Source organism: Dermochelys coriacea, chromosome 7 (assembly GCF_009764565.3).
Source record: "Dermochelys coriacea isolate rDerCor1 chromosome 7, rDerCor1.pri.v4, whole genome shotgun sequence".
Classification (NCBI taxonomy): Eukaryota; Metazoa; Chordata; order Testudines; family Dermochelyidae; genus Dermochelys; species Dermochelys coriacea.
In genome coordinates, this window is record NC_050074.1 from 120,719,787 (window position 1) to 120,745,163 (window position 25,377).

The window sequence follows — 25,377 nt, forward strand, 5'->3', positions numbered from 1 at the left end:
CAGTTCTAGTCCCTAACTGGCATGTGCCCAAGAATACACTTAAGGTCATTGGTATTCCCAACTGTCTAGTATGGAGACCCAAAGCAGAGAATCCAGCCTCTCTTTAAACCCATGCTTAGTATAGTGGAAGGTGTGAGGGTTATCCATCCCATTAAGGAGTATGGGTTTTATCTGAAAGAGGGACAGTGGTATGTCCCCAAAGCAGTGTCTTCTGGAGGAAAGCTAAGTGATTTGGTACATGAAAGCCAACATTTTCAAATGCAGACAACTAAAGTTAGGCACCTAAGTCCCCATTTAACCACCTACCTAGCTGAAAGCGATATCCAACTCAAGAGATGTAGGTTCAAAGGCTGCTTAGATCACAGGAGAAAGGAGTGTGGTGACCTCATTCTAGTCCCCAGTGTTCAGATGTCTGAATCAGAGTCCCCCCCTGCAGATCAGGCAGTCTCTGCTTATGGGAGAGCTAGCCCAGGAATGGCAAAAGGGCACATCACAGTGTTCCCAGCTCAAACCTGGGATTTCAATCTCTCATTCTAAGGAGCATCAAAATTTGCCCTTCAGGGGAGGGAAAAAAAAAAAAAAAAAAAAAAAAACGACCTCTCAACACTACGTGGACCTGAATGTAAAGTGTGTATGCAGAGACTAAAGGGAGATCAAAAAAATTAAAAAAAAAAAAAAAATATCAAAGGACAGAAGGGATCTGAGTAGAACATGTTTTTCCCCCAGCAAAACCAAAATGAGAGAGAACCACAAAAGCCAAGAACATTCAGCTCAGAGAAGTGAGAAGAAAGTCTTTTCACCACCATTGCAGTCACTTCGCAGAGACTGTAGGAGTTTGAAAACTCAAGCTCAGCTTCCACTGCCCCACGCTGTCTTCTCCTCCTGGTACAACGTTCGGAACAAGGAAGTCTATGTTGCCTGAATAGTACACTTGGTCTTCAGTCCTGGAATCATACAGGTCAGAAAGTCTGAAGCCTGGTTCTCAATTGTGCGGCAACAACTTGTGCACTTGAGCAAAGCAGATGCAAAGGTTGGAGGAGAGGGGGACTTTGGTATGTGGAACAAGAGCGAGTGTAGAATTTGTGAAATCTCAGGCAATCTACATGGGTCACAAAGAATAAGCATCTCATTATGGTTAAAAAAAAAAAACCATCACTAATCCCATTGAAAGACAAGGTCAACAAGGTTCCTGTCAATACCAGTCATTTGGCAAACAGGAGTTCAGTCACAGCAAATTCACCAAGATCAGCAATCTCAAGACATACCTGGGAAAACTGGTGCTCCTGTTGGAATGCCTGCCTGCTTTCCTGTTCCTTCTCCTGGGTAATGCAGAAGGGATTACAGTACATTTTAACTAAATCACTGCAGGGCTATAGTCTTGTTCCACAGCCCATTGAAATGAATGGAAAGATTTCCATTGAATTCAGACAGCTTTGGATCAGACCCTGCATGAGAGACCATTTGATGCAGATTCTTTCACCCATTGAAATTAAATGCTTCATCAGCTCAGGATGAGTGCCCTGACAAGCTGCTCATGGGACGTGCAGCCAGAACTCATGCATTCTAAGCCTGGCTCTGCCACTCACGTGCTGGAGGCCTTCTTGGGCAAATCCCATAATCCTTCCGTGACTCAGTTTCACCAGCTGCAAAATGGGGATCTGATCTCCCAACCTCACCTGGAGGTTGGAGGGGTGTGGACCTGGTTGAAAGCCTGCTGAAGCCTGCAGTCCTGGGTCTAGCTGTAACTAACATTTCTATAGCACTTTGAAGCCATCAAGATCAGGGCTCAATTCCCTGTCCCCACCTGTCACCCCAGACTCCATATGTGACCTGGACAAGTCACTTGCCTCTGTGCTTCAGCTCCCCACCTGTAAAATGGGAATACCAGTGCCCTTCTTCACAGATGACTATATTAAAGATGGAAGTGCTCAGATACTCCAGTAATGGAGGCCATATTATAAGTACCTCAGATAAACAGGAAGTTCTCAAGGACTATATTATTATTGCATTGATCTTCCACCTCTTTGTGGAACGGGGATAAACAGCAACATCAGGGATTTTGTAAGTTCCCAGGGAGAAAAAAAATCCCCCCCCACTTTTGCCCTCCCCCCCATTTTTTATTAAATGAATGATTGTCACGCTCATGAAATGTCTCACAACTGAGAGCCTTAGAGACTCAGTCATCTTCAGCATGGTTACATCAGGGATGCTGTTGGTCCTATGGGGAGTAAGGAAGAGCTGCATCTCCTATGCAGTCAGGAACTAAAGATAGATATTAAAAGAAAGCATCTTTCGCCAACAGCACTTGGTCCAATAAAAGATGCTCCCTCAGCTACCTTGTCTCCCTCCTTAAGAGGAACACAGAAGCATTTCTGACAGGTTTCATGCATCTGATGAAGTGAGCTGTAGCTCACGAAAGCTTATGCTCTAATAAATTTGTTAGTCTCTAAGGTGCCACAAGTACTCTCTTTCTAGAAGAATTTCTGAAACAGCAGCAGCATTATTCCTAAAATGAAGTTTTCCCAGCATTCCCTGCCCCCTCCAGGCAGTTATTTTAATGATAAAAATGTGTAGATATCCAATCTGGCTTTTGGAATTCCAGGCCACCAGGCTCTCTGGGAGAGGTCTTCGGCAGCTTTAATTGTGAACCTGTTGGCTGCCAGAGCCTCTAGGAAAAGGCTGTGGCTCTATCACATCCCAAAGGGGAAAAAGGAATCACTTTTTGGGGGGGGGGGGGGGGGCAGAACAGCTTCTTCCCTTGCCTACTCAGCCAGGTAATGTCTGATCTCAGCTAAAGTCTTCCCAGCTCTCAGCATTATCTTCACTAGGATTTTACCCTGAGTTAGCCAACTCTAACTAGGAACACATCTCTTCCTAATGAAAATAAAGCCTCAATCTCCCAGATTTAGACAAATTCTTTGCCTATCCAGAACTAAGCAAGTTATCCTGTCCCTGGGAAACTATTATAATAAACTGGCTATGTGTGTCAATGCCCTCTGCTGGATGGAATCAGAACCACTCAGTGGGGAGTCAGGGCTGTTACTAGGGTTGCCCTTTTTGGTTTGACGTATTCCTGGAGGTTTCATCACATGACAATCTTTAATTTCTGGAAACTCCAGGACAATCATGGAGGGTTGGCAACCCTAGCTGTTACACAGACTCTGGAGATTTTTCATTAGTTCAAGTGGCAGGCACCTCTCCTTTTTACAGCCATTTGATCCCTGTGGTTGCAATGGAGTCACAGCGGTGCATGATATAATGTAATCTTAGATGGTCACCAATTTGTTACAGCATTAACATGTACAACTCATTACCTGCAAGATGATGAAAGATACAGCCACATTCTGCAAATTTTGCTATTTTTAATTGCAGCAGCAACAGGGTCACATGGTCAGGCTGCCACTAGCCTTTAGGAGAGTGATAGAACCTGGCTTGACACCAACGCCTTAAATAGAGCAATTAAAGAACATTTTGAAAAACAGGAAAATAAGATTAGTGCCTTGGAGAATCATTCAAACAGCAGCGAGACAGATACATCAGAATAATGAACTGACATCACAGCCCTATATATCAAAGGCATCCTGGCACAAGGACTAATTGCCCAGGCAGACAAGGGTTTAGATCATATTCTCTCATATTCTCTCTCTCTCTCTCTCTCTCTCTCTCTCTCTCTCTCTCTCTCCTCCCCCCCCCCCCCCCCACACACACACACACCCCCCCCTCTGGCTGGAGGAGGAAGATGGCCACCCCAGCAAGAGCCATGGAACAAGTTGGCATATGAGAAGAGGACCCAATCAAACTCTTCCCCCAGAATGGACATCTGAGCCCTGGATGAGGTCCCTCAGCATTTAGCGAATTTTCTTTTGTCTCAGAGAAGCAGACCAATGCTATGGTGATGTGGGCTATACAACCCACTCATCTAAAGTATTTGGATGGGAAGGATGGATGCTGGGCTAAAGCTTAAGCCACCTAAACCACCCTTGCACTAATAGCTCTGCAGTCCAGTGCACAAAAACTGACCCTACCTACCACATTATAATGGTGCCCATCCCCATAGTACCTCGGATGGCTCTCTTCCTTTCAGTGCTGGTACAGGGCAGTGGGCCTTTATGACAAGATGCTGGGCACCTAGATAGACTGGATCAGGCCAGAGCTACAGGAGTGTAGTTATTCTACAATGGGAGAGCATTTCTCCAAGGGTTGGGAGTGGGATTGAACAGCATTATTCTGCTCCCACTTCTCAGTTTGTCAGAGGGGCAGTGCAGTGCCTTACCAGGAAAGGAAGGTAAAAATAAATTCCTGTCCTAGCCACTGTGCATAAAAATAACCCCTGGGCAGCAAAGTGTGCACCAATGACAGCTTTCAGTGACCAGCACAAAACAGGCTGGGAGCACAACTATGGAGAGGTTTCATAATAGCAGCTGTGTTAGTCTGTATTCACAAAAAAGAAAAGGAGTACTTGTGGCACCTTAGAGACTAACAAATTTGAGCATAAGCTTTCATGAGCTGCAGCTCACTTCATCAGGTTAGTCTAAGGTGCCACAAGTCCTCCTTTTCTTTTTGGAACTATGGAGAGAATCACCAAACTCCCTTTCCTAGAAAGCTAGCGCACTAGCCTATAGCACCCAGAATCCATCTCCTCTTCCCCGTAAGGGCAATCCCTAGGTGTGTTCCCCTTTGCTATGCTGACCACATTATAGCCTATTATTTTGCACACATCACCTTCACTTTGCACACTGTTCATAATGTGGATGGGATGCTCGTATCCAAAGAAAGCAGTTTCCTAGGCCACACCAGTCACACGCTGCTTTAGATTGGCGAGTTACCCAGGAGGCAGAGCCACGAGAAGCCAGCCATCCCAGACCCAGTTCTGCGCCTCATTTATGGCTTGGACTCGATTCTTCCTGTCAAGCAGATTCAGCCACATTTCATCTCTTCATAAAAACCATTAAAAAGAGTTGCAACAAAATTAATTTGTTTATCACAGAGGAAATTAAGATGCTTGAACTACGTTTCTACCAGATGCTGCCAACAGGAGAACTCAGAGTGGGAAGATTTCACAAACAGTTTGGAGAAGGGGAAGGCATTGGGTTTTTTCCTTCAGAAAAAAAAGCATTTGATCAAACTAACCATGCTGTATTAATACTGGGATCTACAGCCCTGGAGAATGAAGGCCTCTATGCACAGAGCAGCAGGACAAGCTTCTTCCTTCTCCCCCTGCAGAGCATCGCCCATGTGTCTCACCAGCAGTGGTTCCTCCAGGGCAGGCCTGATAGGGTAGACAGTTCAGTCCCTCACAGTCCAATCAGACCTTCAGTTCTCTGCCTACCATCAAAAGGTATGTTTTTGTGGTGTGCACTAGACAATCTCTCTACCTAAAAGTGACTTGCCCCAATTCACATGAGCAGTTAGTGGAACCAGTCTAACTACTTCTGTACAAAAATCATCCTTCTCTTCCTCTTCCAGCATCTTCCTCTCCCAGTTCCAGGATTGGAGTATACAGAATCAGGGGGTCGAATTCCAGCTTATCCCTACAGTAGAGCCTGAGGAAAGAACCCTCAAGAATGGGCACGATCAGTGGTCAGGATTCTGCAGCCTGGCTTTGACATTAATAGATTAAAGATTTTATGCGGAGAACATCTTCATAGTATTTAAGAGGGTAACTGAGCTCCAAACAACTGCCTACCTGCTCTATGCTGTTCTTCCCACAGACTGCAAAAAGGAAAGGAGTACTTGTGGCACCTTGGAGACTAAAATTTGTTTGAGCATAAGCTTTCGTAAACTACAGCTCACTTCATCGGATGCATAGAATGGAACATATAGTAAGAAATATACATATACATACAGAGAACATGAAAAGGTGGAGTAAGAGGCTAATTAATTAAGATGAGCTATTATCAGCAGGAGAAAAAAAATTTGTAGCGATAATCAAGATGGCCCATTTAGACAGTTGACAAGAAGGTGTGAGGATACTTAACTTGGGGAAATAGATTAAATGTGTGTAATGACCCAGCCACTCCCAGTCTCTGCTCAAACCCAAGTTAATGGTATCTAGTTTGCATATTGATTCAAGCTCAGCAGTTTCTTGTTGGAGTCTGTTTTTGAAGCTTTTCTGTTGCAAAATTGCCATTGCCAATTTAATTGCTTTAAATCTGTTACTGAGTGGCCAGAGGTTGAAGTGTTCTCCTACCGGTTTTTGAATGTTATGATTCCTGATGTCAGATTTGTGTCCATTTATTTTTTTGCATAGAGACTGTCCGGTTTGGCCAATGTACATGGCAGAGGGGCATTGCTGGCATGTATCACATTGATAGATGTGCAGGTGAACAAGCCCCTGATGGTGTGGCTAATGTGATTAGTGCCTATGATGGTATCCCTTGAATAAATATGTGGGCAGAGTTGGCATCGGGCTTTGTTGCAAGGATAGATTCCTGGGTTAGTGTTTTTGTTGTGTGGTTGCTGGAGAGTATTTGCTTTAGGTTAACAGGCTGTCTGTAAGCAAGGACTGGTCTGTCTCCCAAGATCTGTGAGAGAGGGATCATTTTTCAGGACAGGTTGTAGTTCTTTGATGATGCGCTGGAGAGGTTTTAGTTGGGGGCTGAAGGTGACAGTTAGTGGTGTTCTGTTATTTTCCTTGTTGGGCCTGTCATGTAGTAGGTGACTTCTGGGTACTCTTCTTGCTCCAATGACACCAACTCTAATGAACATTCAAGCAATCTGGGTGAAAATACTTGTGGGCAAGGATTTAAAAATTGATTTTCCAATGAAATATTTGTGCTCCTGGTTGAAATTTGTTCTCGGTGAATGATTAAGCCAGTGACAAAAACAAAAGGGGCACAAGCACAGCCCAGGCAAACTCATTTCAGTAAATACTCAAAAGTCATTTTGCAGGATTTTCCCAGCTCACAGATTGAATGTTGGCTTTAGTCAAAAGGAATCCTGCCTTTATACAAATGACTTTTCTGCATAAGCTCACTTTTTCCTGTACTGAAGTGTGCATGTATTTAGAGATCCCTTTGCAATGTTATTAAATTACCTTTGGCATAACTCATAGCAGGTTGACATCATTGAAATGGGATGCTTAATTTCCCTGAGCACAATAGATCAGATGGGGGGGGTGTCACTCCCAGATCCTTGGTCATATTTTCAGATTTACTGTTCACATTGAACCATTCTCCAGCCTCTGTTTATACGTTTGGAGCCTAGGTTCCTAAACATTAACTAACAAGTACCATTTATTCATTAATCCATTCATGCCCTGTGTGTATTTTTAATTTTATATATATATTAAATGTAAACGCATGCACACATACACACAAACAAGCTGTTCTTTAGAAACTACAGATGAACTCAGTGATGCCTCTATCAATCAGCTGATAAACACACAGCTCCCAAGTCTACCAGGAGAATGCAGAGGAGGGAGAGAGACCAACTTGTCACCCTTATTTATATTTTTAATAAACAGGGCTTTAGAAAAAGCCTTCAGCTGGCTCCAGTTACAGCTGAGCCTCTTGCACTGATAACAATCCATTTCCCAGCAAATAGAAAAAGGGTGTCAGGATCTGACAGTAAAAAAAAAAAAAAAAAAAGTATGGGATAAGCATCACAAAAACCATCACCCAGCTTCAGAAGAGAAGCAATTAGAAGTGATTGGAGAAGATGCATTTCCTCAACATCTTTCCTCCAGAAAGGAGCCTTTGATTTTAGTCCAGATTTGTTAATTGAATTTACACTTAGATATTTTAAATAACCTATTTATTGCTAGCCATTCTCTCTCTCACACTCATACACACACTTCCCCATGGCAATGACAGGTGCACTCCCACAGGTTTTGTTATCACAGTAAAGCATATGTTATGCTGCTTTGTATTAAAAAAGATTTTCTTCCTAAGTATAAGGTAATTGTGATTGTAAAAATGGGGATGTTGATCTAGATACAGTGCCCCCCACCCCACAAAAAGTGTGCCCCAATCTATCTGCATGCATCTGCACAGTTTTGCATTAGTGTGTGGTTTCATTGTAACTGCAGGTTTCCATTTGGTGATTCAAATGGTGGGGTCTCTTGGCAGCAAGGCTAAGATTAACCACCCAGATGGGTTTACAAAGGAAGGATGCTGGATGGGATTCCCAGCCGCGGTGGGTTTCAGAGATGTACAAAGACGCCATTCCCTGAGGATTAATCAGCACTTCGCCTTTCGTACTGTTGGCTGGGTGGAAATTCTTGAACTCAGTGCCACATTCACTGGTCTTCATGGCACAGCAGCTTGCCTGGAAAGCCAGCTCTATCTTGGACATGGAATTAGGACCAGGTAGGACACATCGAGTCCCAGTGGCAGGTGCACACTGGCAATGGTCAGGGCTGCTTTTACTCCACCTCTTTCACCTGCTTTCAAATTAGAAGAGGGCATCACTTTGTTGGTAGAATGAAATTGACACATAGGGCTGTTCACAAGTTTTCTGGGTTCTCCACTAAATGAAGATTTTTGTGATCAGTTGACGTTTTAAGCAGAGTGAAGACACTTCTCAATCAAAAATCTGAATGCCCAATCTTTGAAAGATTTCTGGGTTTTGGACAATACAAGTATCTGGTTCAGAAACATCACTGCAGTGCCCCATGGGAGTTTTAGTTCAGCTGCCTTATACTCCCACTCTCCTCTATGGGCCAGGCTTGTCAGCTGGAGTTCTCCCAGGATGTGCGACAGCCTGGCAACAGTCATGAGGCACTGCTTCCTGTAATGGAAAGGGAAGACTGTGGTGCCTTGTGGGACATGTCTGGGCTTCCTAGTTGGGTTACTAGAGAGAAGAATGGGAGCATAAAGTAACTAAACTATGATGCTCACAAGCCACTGGAGCATTTCCAAGTTAAAAATATTTCAATATTTTGCTGAAGAAGAAAAAAAAAAAAAAAAAAAAAAACCACACTCAGTTGCAATTCTTTACCATAGAACTGATGCAACTGATGATTGCCCTGCCCTCACCCTTGCCAATAGTGGATGTCCCATAGATCCAACTTTCAAGGACTCGAGAGCATGACCTACCCTGCCCATGACAGAACTGCAGAGGCAGGCTGACTAGTTAGAGAGGAAAACTTACAACCCAACTTCTCCATGTGCCACAGAGAAGGCCCTGGTTCAGCTTTGGGAAGACATGGTTGGGTTTGTTTCGGCCAAGAGAGGGCTCCATTTGAATGCTACAGAAAGGCCTCATTGCCAAGCAGGAGCTCCACAGAAGACATGGGATCCAGCCAGTCCCTCAGCTCCTATCAGTGTGCAGCTAGTAACTAAGTTTCTCAACCTTAATACACTACCTCCCCAAGAGTTCCCAGATAGGAAGGCAAGGATGCCTGTGCCTGAAGCCAGACTGGGTGGGGGAGTACATTTCAGATCCTGAGCACTGCACTTACTTGAATAGCAAGGTCCATCTTGCTTTTAATAGATAGTTAATATGATGATCACTGTATTTATAAAGCCCTCCCCTCGGCCCCAGAATGCCACCTTCTACAAAATAATCACAGGTTAGAGCATAGGGCTGGCAATCAGGAGAACTCCACTCTGCCACTGACTTGCTATGTGACCTTGGGCAAGTCATTTCATCTCAGTCCAACAACCCATGTGGAGTTAATGGGTTAAATTCAAAGGTCCTTTCTTAGTGGTCCCTCTAGCCAGCTCCAAGCCGACAGGGATACCTCAGAGTAGGAACTAGAGTATGAATTTCAGGATTCATTTGTTATTGATAGTAAAGCAAAGCAAGCTCCCAGGCTCTGTGGTAATGCTTGCTTTAGAGATGTCCATTAGACATGTCAGAGACAGATAAAAGAAGTGAAAACACCAGCCCCTTCAGCAGATGAGTGGCTCCAACTCACAAAGGGGAGAGGGAATGATAAATACTAGTCCTCATTGTTTATATTGCTGGAGCGCCTAGAAGCCCCAAAACCTAGGTTGTGCCCCTATTGTGTCAGGTGCTGTACAAACATACAGGGTCACATCCTTCCAACTGCTGCTGCATCGTGTTCCTTGATGCAGCTTTTTCAGCCCTAGGAGTGCAGCATTCTGCCCATTCATCCTGTACTCAATGTTGGCTAGAGACAGATAGAGTCCTCTATAAAAAGGACTCAGACAGCCCATTCTGCAATGCAGCTCCTTGCACTCTGCTGGAAAAACCCACACACCATTGCTGTATTCTCCAGTTGGCTACGAAAGCCATTTCTCCCAGGACAAACAGCCTGGTATCCTCTCCACAACTTGAGTGCAGCTGGGTAGCCAGTGAGCAAGCACCACCTACTCCTTCAATTTTAGTTTTACAAAGCAACCTGCAATTACTGTTCTTTTGCAAACGGTCAAAAGCACAGGTGCTGCACCAGAACTCAGGTATGCAACAGACTGGCTGGCTTTCAGAAAGGGGCTCAGAAAAGGAGCCAGACTCCATTTCCCATAAGCCCCTAATAACCATTGCTAAGGAATAGGTAATGTCCTACAGCTGTGCCAATAATGGATTTTTCAATTCACTGGGCGTTTTAAAAAAAATGGAAATAATTCATATCCAATTGAACCAAAAATGAAACACTTTGGCACATCAAAAAAAGTTAAATAAAATCATTTTGGGTCAAACAAAACATTGAGAAAAAAAATTTAAATTTTGAAACAAAGCTGCCTCAAACTGAAAAAAAGAAATCAAAGCAGTTCATTTTGAAAGTGTCAGAATTTTTTTAGGTTTCTTTCAGACAAAGAAATTTGGCAGAACAGATAGGAATTCACAAAATGAAAAGTGTGGATTTGCACTTTAAAAAGATCCAGGGGGAAAATGGGGGGGCAACAAGACTTTGCCCAGTTCTAACATGGTCTATCCAAGAGCTCTTAGCTCTGCATCCAAGTTGGATTTGCACTCTTCCCCTCCATCTGTCCATTTTCCTGTGTATTTCTCCATGTACCCCAATTACCCTTATATGTGAAGGCCTCAATATCTTTCATCGACCTGTGAGACATGGAAGAATTATTCCCATGAGGAACTGAGGCACAGAGAAGCTATGTGACTAGCTCAAGTTCACAGAAGGAGTACATGGCAGAGCAAGAAGTTAAACCCAGTTCTCCTAACGGCCAAGCTAACTCCCTAGCCACTATACCATCCTTCCAGTTTGGTCACACCACTCTCCTGCCAAGCACTAGGAGCAGTGGATACTTGGTCATGGGGGTGAAAAGGCGGCAGATTATAGTATGAAGGGCTTCAGAGACCCAGCTAGTGTGCCTCAGAGCCTCTAAGAACAAATAAAAAAAAAAAAACTTAAGGGAACTACGTAGCCCCTGCAGCTGGATTTGAACCAGCAACCTAGAGGCAAATGACTAATCCCACCATCCCTCAGAAATCCTCCTTCGAAACAGACTGACACCAGCCACTGCACGAGTCCTCAGGTGGCAGCAGCTGCACCAGCCCCAGAAAAGACTGCCCAAGTATCTAGCAGGTGGCATGATAGCTTGGGTTTATTCCCATCAGCTCTTCAAGTAAACCAGGGCCTTTGCAATCTGCTGCATTTGGATCCTTTGCCGTCTGCTCCCCTCACCTCCAGCTGCAGCTTCCAAACAGCCTCGTTCCCCTTGACTGGAACCCGTCCCGCAGGCAGAGGAAGAGAAATGGACAGTAAGTGGACACAAACTGCATTTCCGACTCATCCCAGAGGAGATAAGCCGTTTTCCCTTTGTGTTTTCACTACAAGAGAGGGGCTGTCTAAGCCAAGACCTAAAGGTTAAATAAAAGATTGGATTTTCTTCAAGCCATTTTCTTCAATGGAAGAGTTCTCATTCCACACTGTTCTTCCCTCCCCCTTTCTCCATCTGGGAGTGGAGACAGGCACATCTCAAAATGTCAAGCCAGTTCCATTGCTTTGGTGAGGCCTGGTACCTTGCTGTCCCACACACCCACAGTTCTCAGTGACACCTGTGTAAATCAGGAGCAACACAGTTTATACCAGTGGGGTTACTCCAGATTTACAGCAGCATCGCTAGCATTACACTTTTTCCCAGGAGGCAAGTAAAACACAGGTGGGATTTTCATCACAGAGAATAAAAAAACCCACCAGTTTATGGTTCCCAATTGTGCAGGGCCATTTGCACAGAAGCTGCTACACCAGAAGCTGTGGAATCACTCACTTAGAAAAGAAATACCATGCTGTTTCATGATCCTTTAGTTTCCAATAGCCATAGAAAATCACTCAGACTTGTGCAATGGCAGTAATAGAGTGTCTAGGTTCTTATCCTGTGCCCATCACTGTGGTTTAGGGGCACAGCCAGCAGTGTCATGCAAAATACATGTAATGAAATCCCAAAGCCTCAAAAAAAAAAAAAAAAAAAAAAAGATTTCTACATGTCACTAATTTCCTCAAACTGGCCCAGGTTCACTCAAAACCATGACCCGTTTCTTCAAAGCTTGACCTTGTTTGAGGGGACTCCCAGGCTTTATTGAAACTCAAAAATTCTGTGGTGGCACAGATCACTTTGCACCATGAACTGTCCCTCACCTGTCTGTGACAAGCACAATTCTAGAGAAACCCGAGAGCTCTGAAGGAAGCTGGAAATATTTTTTCCATGAAATTTCTCCACAGCCCTAATTGTTCATTTCCTTTCATGGTAGCAAGGCTGCCAAAGTAGTACCCTGACATAGCACTTGTGATCACATCTCTCTCTCAGGGTTGATCCCAGTGACTACAACAGCCTACTGTTAATTAACAGCTAGTGGAGCTGCTCTTTTGGGTAAGGAGCTGTGTGTTTAGTGCTGAAGGTTGCCAGTTCAAACCCTATTAACAGCTATGGTCTGCGTGTAGTAGCCAGGATTTCATACACACACAGCAATGTACAAGAGAGGGCGAACTTTAATTTTGATGCATTTGGGATTCAGGCTCCCTTCTTGCAGACTCCTTTTATCATTAGCACATTTCCTTCAAGCTGCTGGGGGGGAGGGGAGGGGATATTAAGGTGCTTCATTCCCATGAAGTGAAAGTAACTCCAGCTGCATTCCCTGGAGGCCTGCTAGGATCCACTGCACTGGGATTTGCCTGTAACTGAGAAATCTGTCCCAGGTGGAAGGTGCTAACTCATGAGTTAGTGCAGAAGACAGGCCTGGAATAACCTCAGCCTCCAAATTCATCTGGAAAGGGTCACAAAGTAACAAGCCTGCAATAACAAATTGCTTTCTTACCAACCCTGCCATCCCCAACAGGCTCTGGGGTTGCCCCAGAGTGCTCCTGAAATCTGTATACTTCCCAAGCTAAGGAAGCCAACTAATGCTCCTGAGGACTATACGCAGGTCACGTGTCAGACAGACAAGTACAGTATCAATTTCCCACTGGGCCTGTGGCTCAGAAATTATAAGAGTGTCTGGGAGCCGAATGGGCACAGAAAATGTAGCAATTTGGGATGAAATTGAATGCAACACACAGCCCATATGAAAGAACAAGCAGAGGGCCATCTGCTGGTTGTGGAAACGCATACCTGGATTCTCATTGGTTTCAGAGTAGCAGCCGTGTTAGTCTGTATTTGCAAAAAGAAAATGAGTACTTGTGGCACCTTAGAGACTAACAAATTTATTAGAGCATAAGCTTTCGTGAGCTACAGCTCACTTGCTCTAATAAATTTGTTAGTCTCTAAGGTGCCACAAGTACTCATTTTCTTTCTGGATTCTCATTGTTAAGCACAAGAGGTTGCAGGTTCAGACTCTGGAAATTGGGTCTCTTGAAAGCTGTAGGGTGGAAAGTCCTGATTCAGGGCTCACCACCACATGCCCTTCTCTGGCCTGCCTCAGTTTCCCAGTGACACCACAATTTAGTCTCTCCAGCATCACCAATGCAATAAGCTGTGGCATCTCCAGAATAGGATGAAGAGGTCATTGTTTGACTAAGACAACTCATTCGCAGGCTCCTCAGAAAGGGAAATGCTCCTGTATACATAAACTTGATGTAGGACAAGAGGCTTTGCTCAGGCAAAACTCCCACTACAGTAATTAGGAGCTGCAGCTCCTAGTTAAGCTAATCTTAGGCATCCAGATTTGAAAATGTTGGCCTTAACCTTTGTCACAGCTTCCCTGCCTACAAATGGGGACTGTAATAATGTGTTATTTAGCCACTAGATGTCTCTGTATGCTGTCCACAGTTCCAGAGCCTGGCCCATGGTAAACAAAGTAGAGTGAGCTGGAACTCAAGCTATGTGGAAGCCTCATTATTTGTGTCTGTAGCTGTGTTTTTCCCCTCCCCCCCCCCACAAGTGCCTCCTGTTTCAGAAGACCTGTGATTCCATAGAGCATGGCAGGATCAATACAATGCCCTCCCAGGGGGGCTGAATAAATGAATGCTTGTACAGTGCTCCGAGTACACAATTTCATCTTTCCAGCACAATGTATGGGACATACATATAGCAAGGCACATCTTGGGGCTGGCATAGAAAACTATACCCTTTTAAGCCTCCTTTTCCAGACCATCAAACCTTAGTCTCTGTAGATCAGCTCTATTTCCTGCTGAATTTTGGACAGAGGACAAGATAGTTTAGGTTTAATGAGGAGAATCGGGCCAAGGATTTCTTTTCATCCAGATTACATGGAATAAGGTGTTATCTGCAGGAGAAGGAGGAGGAAGACTGAGTAGTCATTCCCACCTGAACAGGTTTCAACTGTAGCTTTATTATAATTATTGCTATAGTTGGGTACAGATATATCTGGTTTTAAGATTCTACTCGATAAGTTTATGGAGGAGATAGTATAATGGGATTTTGGTAAGTAATTGATCTCTAAATATTCAGGGTAAATAGTCCTAATCCCCTGAGATGGGATATTAGATGGATGGGATCTGAGTTACTACAGAAAATTCTTTCCTGCATATCTGGCTGGTGAATCTTGCCCATATGCTCAGGGTTTAGCTGATCACCATATTTGGGGTCAGGAAGGAATTTTCCTTCAAGGCAGATTGGAGAGGCCCTGGAGGTTTTTCGCCTTCCTCTGTAGCATGGGGCATGGGTGACTTGAGGGAGGCTTCTCTGCTCCTTGAAGTCTTTAAACCATGATTTGAGGACTTCAATAGCTCAGACATAGGTGAGGTTTTTCATAGGAGTGGGTGGGTGAGATTGTGGCCTGCGCTGTGCAGGGGGTCGAACTAGATGATCAGAATGGTCCCTTCTGACCTTAGTATCTATGAATCTATATTTGCAATACTCAGTTCCAAAGCTAGTATAAAACCTGCTCCATACCAGTTTAGGATCTATATGCCAAAAGGTGAAGAGAAGGGATGTTATTGTTTTCCTTTTTCAAACCTGAAATGAAGGGAATGGAATGAGTGATCATTCTTCTTTCCTAGGATTTATTTACATGCTGCAAAGATCCGATTCTGTCCTCACTTACACTGGCGTGACACTAGGGTAACTCCATTGCTTTCAACAAAGTTATTCCTGATTTACATCTAGAGTCCATGGGATCAGAATGAGGCCCACTCACCCTGTTGTCTAGATGGCTGTGTGATTGCAACTGATTTTTTGGGGAATGTCCCTAATGCATTTGCTCCCAGTTGGGTCACCCTTAAATCCTTCCCATTCTGAGCTCATGGACTTTAAGGTCAGAAAGGACTGTTATATCTAGTCTGACCTCCTGCACAACGCAGACCATGGAATCTTACCCACCAACTCCTGTAACAAACCCCTAACTTATGTCTGAGCTATTGAAGTCCTCAAATCATGGTTTAAATACTTCAAGGTGCAGACAATCCTCGAGCAAGTGACCTGTGTCCCATGCTGCAGCAGCAGGCAAAAAACCCCAAGCCTCCGCCAGTCTACCCTGAGGGAAAATTCCTTCCCGACCCCAAATATGGTGATCAGCTAAACCCTGAGCATGTGGGCAAGACTCACCGGCCAGACACCCAGGAAAGAATTCTCGGTAGTAACTCAGATCCCACTCCATCTAACATCCCATCACAGGCGATTGGGCATATCTACCGCTAGTAGTCAAAGATGAATTAATTGCAAAAACTAGGCTATCCCATTATATCATCTCCTCCATAAACTTATCAAGCTTTGTCTTGAAGCCAGATATGTTGTTTGCCCCCACTGCTTCCCTTGGAAGGCTGTTCCAGAACTTCATTCCTCTGATGGTTAGAAACCTTTGTCCAATTTCAAGTCTAAACTTCCTGATGGCCAATTTATATCCATTTGTTCTCGTGTCCACATTGGTACTGAGCTTAAATAATTCTTCTCCCTCCATGGTATTTATTCCTCTGATATATTTATAAATAGCAATCATATCTCCTCTCAGCCTTCTTTTAGTTAGGCTAAACAAGCCAAGCTCATTGAGTCTCCTTTCATAAGGCAGGTTTTCCATTCCTCAGATCATCCTTGTAGCTCTTCTCTGTACCTGTTCCAGTTTGAATTCATTCTTCTTAAACATGGGAGACCAGAACTGCACACAGTATTCTAGGTGAGGTCTCACCAGTGCCTTGTATAACGATACTAACACCTCCTTATCTCTACTGGAAATACCTCGCCTGATGCATCCCAAGACGGCATTAGCTTTTTTGACAGCCATATCACATTGGTGGCTCAGTCATCCTGTGATCAACCAGTACTCCGAGGTCCTTCTCCTCCTCTGTTACTTCCAAGTAATGTGTTCCCAGTTTATAAAAGAAATTCTTATTAATCCCTAAATGCATGACCTTGCACTTTTCACATTAAATGTGATCCTATTACTATTACTCCAGTTTACAAGGTCACCCAGATCTTCCTGTACAATATCCCGGTCCTTCTCTGTATTGGCAATACCTCCCAGCTTTGGGTCATCCGCAAGCTTTATAGCGCATTCCTGCTTTTTGTGCTAAGGTCAGTAATAAAAAGATTAAATAAAAGATGGATCCCAAAACTGATCCCTGAGGAATTCCACTAGTAACCTCCTTCCAGTCTGACAGTTCACCTTTCAATGTGACCCGCTGTAGTCTCCCCTTTAACCAGTTCCTTATCCACCTTTCAGTTTTCATATTCACCCCCCATCTTTTCCAATTTAGCTAATAATTTCCCATGTGGAACTGTATCAGATGCCTTACTGAAATAGAGGTAAATTAGATCTACTGCATTCCCTTTGTCTAAAAAAGATCTGCTACCTTCTCAAAGAAGGAGATCAGATTGGTTTGACATGATCTACCTTTTATAAAGCCATGTTGTATTTTGTCCCAGTTACCATTGACCTCAATGTCCTTAACTACTTTCTCCTTCAAAATTTTTTTCCAAGACCTTGCATACTACAGATGTCAAACTAACAGGCCTGTAGTTACCTGGATTGCTTCCCCCCCCCCCTTCTTGAAAATAGGAACCATGTTAGCAATTCTCCAGTCATACGGTACAACCCTGAGTTTACAGATTCGTTAAAAATTCTTGCTAATAGACTTGCAATTTCATGTGCCAGTTCCTTTAATATTCTTGGATGAAGATTATCCGAGCCCCCCCAATTTAGTCCTATTAAGCTGTTCAAGTTTGGCTTCTACCTCAAATGTGGTAATATCTACCTCCATATCCTCATTCCCATTTGTTGGCCTACCATTATCCCTAAGGTCCTCATTAAAGACTGAGGCAAAGTATTTGTTTAGATATAGGGCCATGCCTAGATTATCCTTCACTTCCACTCCATCCTCAGTGTTAAGTGATCCCACTACTTCTTATTTATATGGCTATAGAATGTTTTACTATTGCTTTTAATTCCCTTTGCAAGGTCCAACTCTACATGGCTTTTGGCCTTTCTCACTTTATCCCTACATGTTCTGACCTCAGTAAGGTAGCTTTCCTTGCTAATCCCTTCCATCTTCCACTCCTTGTAGGTTTCAGAGTAGCAGCCGTGTTAGTCTGTATTCGCAAAAAGAAAAGGAGTACTTGTGGCACCTTAGAGACTAACAAATTTATTAGGAGCATAAGCTTTCGTGAGCTACAGCTCACTTCATCGGATGCATGCAAGTGAGCTGTAACTCACGAAAGCTTATGCTCTAATAAATTTGTTAGTCTCTAAGGTGCCACAAGTACTCCTTTTCTTTTTGCGAATACAGACTAACACGGCTGCTACTCTGAAATATTTGATGAAGGAATCCATCAGCTATTGTATCCAGGAAAATCTGAGCCCTATTAGTACTAGCACTTGTCCTCCAGTCTATATCTGGGAAGTAAAAGTCTTCCATGATCACACAATTCCCATTAGTATTTACTTCTTTAAAAACATTAAAGAGGTCTCCATCCATATCCACATCAGATCCCAGCGGTCTTTAGCACACCCCAAGCACTATCCCAGGGCAGACTAGTAGCTTTCTTCCCCAATGTGATTTTTGCCCAGACAGACTGTCTTATCCATTCTATCACTTCTTTACAGTCTGCCTCATCATTGATATACAATGCTACTCCACCACGTTTGCAGTTATTTCTGTCTTTCCTAAACAGCACATACTCCAGTCATGGCTATTATAATGACAGGTTTCAGAGTAGCAGACATGTTAGTCTGTATCTGCAAAAAGAACAGGAGTACCTGTGGCACCTTAGAGACTAAAATTTCTTTGAGCATAAAAGTTTTCATGAACTACAGCTCACTCCATTGGATGCATAGAATGGAAGGAAGGGAGGGAGACAGACACACACAGATAAGTTGGAAGTTACCCTACAAACTGAGAGCCTAATTAGTTAGGATGAGCTATTATCAGGAGGAGAAAAAAAAAAGTGTAGTGATAATCAAGATGGCCCATTTGGACAGTTGACAAGAAGGTGTGAGGATACTTAACATGAGGAAATAGATTCAATATGTGTGATGACCCAGCCACTCCCAGTCTCTATTCAAACCCAAGTTAATGGTATCTAGTTTGCATATTAAGCTCAGCAGTTTCTTGTTGGAGTCTGTTTTTAAAGTTTTTCTGTTGCTAAATGCAGCCTCTCACAATTTGTATGGTACGTTCCATTCTGTGCCGCCGATTAAGTGAGCTGTAGCTCACAAAAGCTTGTGCTCTAATAAATTTGTTAGTCTAAGGTGCCACAAGTACTCCTGTTCTTATTCCACTATGTTTCTGTTATCCCTATAATATCTGGTTTCACTCCCTGCACCAGTAGCTCTACTTCCTCCATTTTATTACCTAGGCTCCTCCGCTAGAAGCCTGTTTAGAGATTTTTAGCCCTTGTCCAAGACACTCAGATGATGCTTTTTCCTTCCTACTCAGTCATCCTTATAGGGGTCTTAATTTATCAGGCAGCATGGGTGTGCCTCCAAACATTTCCTGCATCCTAGTGCCCATCTCAGACATCGGGGGGAGGGGGAAAATCAGAAGAGATGCTTTGGACTTTGGGTTGATCATCTCAATTGTAAAATTAACTAAAGCAGAAAAGAAGCAGGCAGAAGAAAGAAAACAGTGGTTGCTAATACCAAATATGCATGCCTGGCAATCCTTTCCCACTTGCTTGTCAACCCACAGAAGGCCTACCAGAAAGCAAGGGGGTAAATGGACAAGTGCATTAATTGGGGGCTCCAGAGCAATGTCATTAGATGACTGAGGAGAGAGTTGATAGCTCACCCTCTGCCACCATCCTGTACTGAGACGACAAATCAAGAATAAGGGGGCTTCTCATAAACTTGCTACTTCATTTGAAAGATTTTGGGGGTGGGGGGAAGGAATCACAAGATACTTTTTCCTTAGTGTTGCTTTATCTCTGCATTAGCCATTCACATGGGTGCTCTTGTTGGGAGGGTGCAGACCTGGGCATCAGGAGAGCTGGTTCTCATGTGCCCTAGGGAACACCTTAGAAGGCTCTGAGACTAGACAGCAAGAGAAGTAGCTGAGCTTTACTGATCTCACATATGCACTGCATGAACATTTGCCTAGTCCTGCCTTTGTGCCTAAGAAGTCCCATCTCAGTAGGTGTGGGGCTCCATGTACAATTTGAGATGGATTCTCTAGGGACAGGCCCTTTGGGCATTCCAAAACCCTGGTCAGGTGACTGAGATGATGTCCCCATGAGATTGCAGATTCTAGCTCCCACTCTGCCCCAGCTTCCTGGATAAGCTACCAAGGCCAAAAGTGGCCACTGACTTTGGGGGACTTTTTTTTTTTTTTTTTTTTTTTTTTTTAAGGTGCCCAACTTTAGACACTTAGGGCCCAACAATTCCAGCTGAAGGTAATGAGAGCCATGGGGACTCAGGAGAATTAGCTCAAGTTGGGCATCCAAAACCTGTAGCTGCCCAAATCACTGGCTACTTTTGAAAACGTAGCTGCAGAGTCCCTCATGCCTCAGTTTCCTCTTCTGTAAAATGGGAGGTAGATACCACCAACCTAGCTCCAAGCACTGTGGTGAGCTCTATAGAATTATTTAGAACGAACAACGATCACAGGGTCTTGACTGAGTCCATAGGAGACTGTAGCATGTAATTTTGTGGGGGGTCATGTTTTAATTGGTTTTAAAATATCATTGTTTTCCTTACTTCTGTGTAGGGAAAGTGTCAGAACCACCTCCTGATGGGCACACCCACCAGCTGCAGAAGTAGCATTTCTGTGAGCTGGCATCCTCCCTGACCTACGCACAGCCCCCAGCCAGAAACAATCTGCACTGCGGGTCTGGCTCAGAACTCAGACACAACCCCACCCTCGTCTCGAGATTTCCCCCACAGCAGCACCTCTCACAGCCTGAGTTTCCAGGGGACAAGAACAGGATGTGCCTGTCAGAATTTGGCTGACAGACAATCTCTACCTGCTGCAGCAGCATTTATTATTTATGTGGGTGGTGCTTTGGTACAACTATTGAGTGTATTCAGTTACAACGCAAGTGCACATTAATGAATGAATAGAAAGCAAAACCAGACACATCACCCCCCCCCCCAAAAAAAAAAAAAAAAAAAACCCAGCTGATCTTAGTCACCAGGATGGGGCACAAAGAGACTGGCATTAATGGCCTCTGAAGTTACCAGGATCTACATCAACTAATGCCCCACAAATCCAGCCCCTAGGATTGAACCCGGGGACCAGCTGGAAGCTAGTGCAGGCTGCAGAGCACAGGTGCCACAGGCTCCAGGAGGGAAACACCACAGAGCAGGTGGGCGGCTCTGTTCTTCACTGAGCACAGTCACATTAACTCAGCAAGGCTCTGGGGAGCTGGGCAAAAGCAAAGCAGCGAGTTACCCTCCCTCCTGCTCCACAGAGCTGAAGCTAACCAAGCTTCTCCATAGCTGCTGCTCCATCCTGTCTGGGTTTCCCCTGGCAACCCTCACCACGGCATTAACCCTTAGGACTGGAGTAAACCTTATGGCCCAAGTACCTGCCTCCAGCCACACCCACTGCCTGTACCACCCTCCCTAGAGCTGCACCCTACTGCTCCACCAAGAGCTGAGATGCACCAGGCACAAGGGATCTCCCCCCAGTGTACAGCAGAACCCCGCTGGTTCCTGTGATTTGGGACCAACCATAGTCATGGAAGGCAGTGTGAGGGAGAGAGCATAATTTAGAACCAAGGGACTGATCTGGAGATCAGATGTGAAACCCCTACTGCCTTTAGGGACAGACCCAAGGAGAAAATTGCACCCCATAGGGCACACTCTGCCATAGCTCATTGCTCATGCTCCCTGCCAGGTCATCCACCCACTGCACAGAACACCACAGGGCAATTCATTGAGATGCCATCATACCATAAGGACTCACCCCACTTTACTGAGACTGGTGCTGGAGCAAAACCATAGTGTCTGAGCACCTTTACCACTCAGGCTGGCAATATCGTGCCCCTAGTGGGCTCAGGTGACCTAGCACAGAACGAGCTGTGCTAGGTCTTAAATCCTAAGAAACAAAGATCCTATTTATATAGATACAATTGTAGAAATGTAGGGACGGGACCTCAAGAAGTCATCTAGTCCTTCCCTCCTGCACTGGGGAGGCTGGACTAGGAAAAAACCTGGAAATGAGAGTTGCTGCCAGAAAAAGATAGGATGTAGGGCCAAACTCTCCCAGCTGCCCCTGTGAAATCCTGCTAAGATCAATGGAATCATTCATTTTCACCAGTGTAAATCAGAGCAAGAGTTGGCCCATCTTGACCCCCCAGTGCTTTACAGTGTTTTGAGGTCTCAGCTGCCTTTTGAAGCCACTGCATCCCTCTTATTTTTTCTTTCCTGCTAAAAAGTGAGGCACATCACCACAACACACCTTCCTTTCCCTGAAACTTGCACACCTATGTCATGCAGCCATGAATGGGGGAGGAGGCGGCAGTGCTCTTGTAAACCCTGTGGGCAGGGACCATGGTTTTGTTCTGTGTTTGTACAGCACCTAGCACAATTGGGTCCTGGTCTACCACTGGGCCTGTAGGTGCTCCAGGAATACAAATAAATTTAATAAATAAAATAATAAATAATAATCTTCCTCCTGAGGATATGACTGAGTTTTAATACTGGAATCAGAGGGCCAGATTCTGATACCTTTTGCTCATGGTGAATAGCACCTTACTCCACAAGTGGCCCCATCAAATTCAGTCAGACCTCTCAGAGTAAGGTACTTCCATGGTGAGTAATAGTGTCAGAACCACAGATTCTGAGATTCCCAGGCCAGAAGGCACCATCGTGATCATTGGGTCTGACCTCCTGTATAACCCAGGCCAAAGAACTTCCCCAAAGTAATTCCTAGAGAAGATCTTGTAAACAACCAATCTAGGTTCAGAAGTTGTCAGCGATGCACAACCCACCACAATCCTCAGTAAATTGTTCCACTGGTTAATTACTCTCGCTGTTAATCCAGGCTGAATTAGTCTAACTTCAACTTCCAGCCATTGGCCAGCGTTCTACCTCTCTCTGCTAGATTGAGGAGTGCATTATTAAATATTTATCCTCCATGTAGATACTAGTAGACTGTAACCAAGTCATTGACCTCTTTGTTAACAGATTGAGCTTCCAGAGTCTACCACTCTGAGACAGGTTGTCTAGTCCTTTAATCATTCTTGTAGCTCTTCTCTGAGCCCACTCCAGTTTACATCCAAGTTCCAGCTCATAGAATGAAGGCAACCTTGCTCTTTCCCACAAGGAGTTCAGAATTGTTCCCTACAATATAGCTGGTGTCTCTCTCTAAACGACCCGAGTGATGGGACTTCTGCTCCCAGTAGCAACCATGGGTTCCCAATCAGGGGTCAGGTTCCCATTAGGTTTCACACTGGTCAAAAATAGTAGTAAAAAGACAGTCCTTCTCCCAGAAAGCTCCAGATCTATTTTGAGGACAGAAAGACACAGGTGAAGATCAGCCACAGGAGTACAAGGTAACAAATCAAATCATTTTGTTTAATTAGCTGTAGGCTCTGCTTGCCTATACTGTACCATTACACTACTGCATCACAGAATGGAACGCACACACAGCAGCACAGACAATACACACTGCCTCTTTGTAACATAACAGTAGCCTCACCACTGAGCAAGGAAGTTAGAGGATGGGGGGGGGGTAGGGTTGCCAATTTTGGCTGGATGTATTCCTGGAGGTTTCATCATATGACAATCTTTAGACTCCAGGACACTCCGGGAGGGTTGGCAACCCTAGTGGGGCGGGCGCAGACTGCTCCATTGGAATATTACCTATTCTTGTTTTAAAGCTTATGCTCTAATAAATTTGTTAGTCTCTAAGGTGCCACAAGTACTCCTTTTCTTTTTGCGAATACAGACTAACACGGCTGCTACTCTGAAACCTATTCTTGTTTTGCAATCGGATTTAGCGGCAGTAGAGAAAGAGGAATAGTATTGCAGCAAACAGCCCCTTTTAATTGTTTCTTAGGCCTATTTAGGGTGGGGTGAGGGTGGTGGAAGGGAGAAGGCAGGTGAAAAAAAAAAAAATAATAATGTCAGGTTGCCTGCACTTATTTTGTCCTTGCTTTAAAACAACCCACACAACAAACCCCGAATCCCAAAACACCACGTTCCCCTCCCAAAACAAAAAGCAATTTTGAAATCTGTCACCTATGTACTGCTACAGGCACAGCACCTATTAATAATTCATCAAAATATTACAGTCATTACTACATTTTGCAATAGCACAACAGAACACACTTCTGCAGAACTCCCTGCAAAGCCATTAATAAATAAAATGCAATTCACCATATATTCAATTTGTTGTTTAAAGGCTAAATATTTCATCAGAGCTAATTCATTTTAAACAACCAGAGAGAACTCCCCCTCCAAAAAAAAAAAAATCTCCAGTCCTGCACTTTGCCCAGGTTTGAGATTAAATTACACTTTAAATAATGTATCAGAAATTGAGTTCTCACTGTAATGTTTATGTAGCAGCTATTAGACCACAAATCCCTGTAGACTGAGTAGCCACCGGCTGGTGAGGGACATTCAGAACTTTGTTATGCTGCAATGACAAGACCTGGGGAAAGATTAGGAATATAGGATCTAAGAACAGATCACAGCATTGCCTGCATCCAACAGTGGCCAACTCCTGATTCACCACAGAAGGATGACAAAGAAAAAGCATATTAGTACAAGATGCATCATCAACGCCTACCTCTTATAGAGTGTTTTTCCATCAGGAGGTAACCAGCATTATCCCCAGGTAAAGTATACTATTCCCATATGCATACTATTCCCAGTAAGGTCCTTCTTAGGAATTCTCCTGCTCTGTTCTTCAAGGGCTCTTTCCTTAAGAAGCCTTCTCTCTCTAGGAGCATTCTCCTCTGAAATCTGGGAACATTTTAGTGGGCTCAGGTGCTCATTAATTAGTTAACTGCCAAACAGCAGCCTAGGCAGTTAATAACTTACAGGTATGCCAAAATGGACTCATTCTCCTTAAAGAAGCCCATCATGTGTAGCTGGGGCCCTGACTCACCTTACAGGTGGGCCAACCGCACCATGATGCCTCATTTTACAGATCGAGAAACTGAGGCATAGGACGGTCAAGTGACTTGCCCTAGGTCACCCAGCAAGCCACTCACCAAGGCAGAAATAGAACCCAGATCTGCTGTGTCCCAGGCCAGTGGTCTATCTATTATGCCACATGGCCTCCTCTGCACAGTGGTCCAGTGCCCACTGAAGACAACAGTAGGTCTCCCCCTGATTTCAAAGGACCTTCCGGCCCCATTTTAACAAGGTTATTTAACACAGCTGGTTGACCATTTTTCACTGACATTTATTTTGGGGTGAAAAATGGCTTTGAGGAAAAAAAATTACAGAATTTGTTTTCATCGACATTTCCCCATTTCAAAGTGAAAAAGTGAATTTTGCTAAAAATAGTCTGTTTACATTTTTAAAAACTTCACTTTTCAAACCCTGAACATTTTTACAGGAAAAAAAAATGTAAACTGAAAACTGCTTCTGAAAACCCAAGTTCTTTCAACGTTAAGTTTTGGCTTTTCATAAAACTGAAAAATTTTCAGAATTTCTTATAAAAAAATG

The 25,377-nt window shown here is 44.1% G+C and overlaps 1 protein-coding gene and 1 long non-coding RNA gene across 2 annotated transcripts in view; both read right to left on the reverse strand.

Annotated features, from left to right (window-relative positions):
* The window catches only part of SORCS3 (sortilin related VPS10 domain containing receptor 3), a 498,155-nt gene that overhangs the window by 449,141 nt on the left and 23,637 nt on the right, over positions 1–25,377 (reverse strand). The window lies entirely within an intron of this gene.
* Positions 700–24,716, reverse strand: LOC119859451. The gene is made up of 3 exons (XR_005294214.2): positions 24,491–24,716; positions 3,315–3,445; positions 700–1,099 (listed from the first exon to the last, which is right to left on the reverse strand). It is a non-coding gene; the product is annotated as an uncharacterized LOC119859451 (long non-coding RNA).